Below are 290 nucleotides of genomic sequence, written 5' to 3' on the forward strand. Positions count from 1 at the left end.
CCCCACCACTCTCTCTCTTCTTCACTCATTCACCAATCACCTCAACACCTCTTCCCCAAAAACCCCTCACCTATCAAATCCAACTATTCTCTTCACCACTCACATCCATCCTTCATAAAACCCCACCTACCTTACCATTCAAATTCAAACCACTTTCCCTCCCAAACCCACCCATTATGGCCAAACCATACACCTCCTCTCCACTCCTATATAAACCCATCTTCACTCCTTCATTTTCACACAACCTAAACACTACTTCTCCCCCTTGGCCGAACCACAAAGCCACCTCC

Source organism: Arachis duranensis, chromosome 9 (assembly GCF_000817695.3).
Source record: "Arachis duranensis cultivar V14167 chromosome 9, aradu.V14167.gnm2.J7QH, whole genome shotgun sequence".
Taxonomy (NCBI): domain Eukaryota; kingdom Viridiplantae; phylum Streptophyta; class Magnoliopsida; order Fabales; family Fabaceae; genus Arachis; species Arachis duranensis.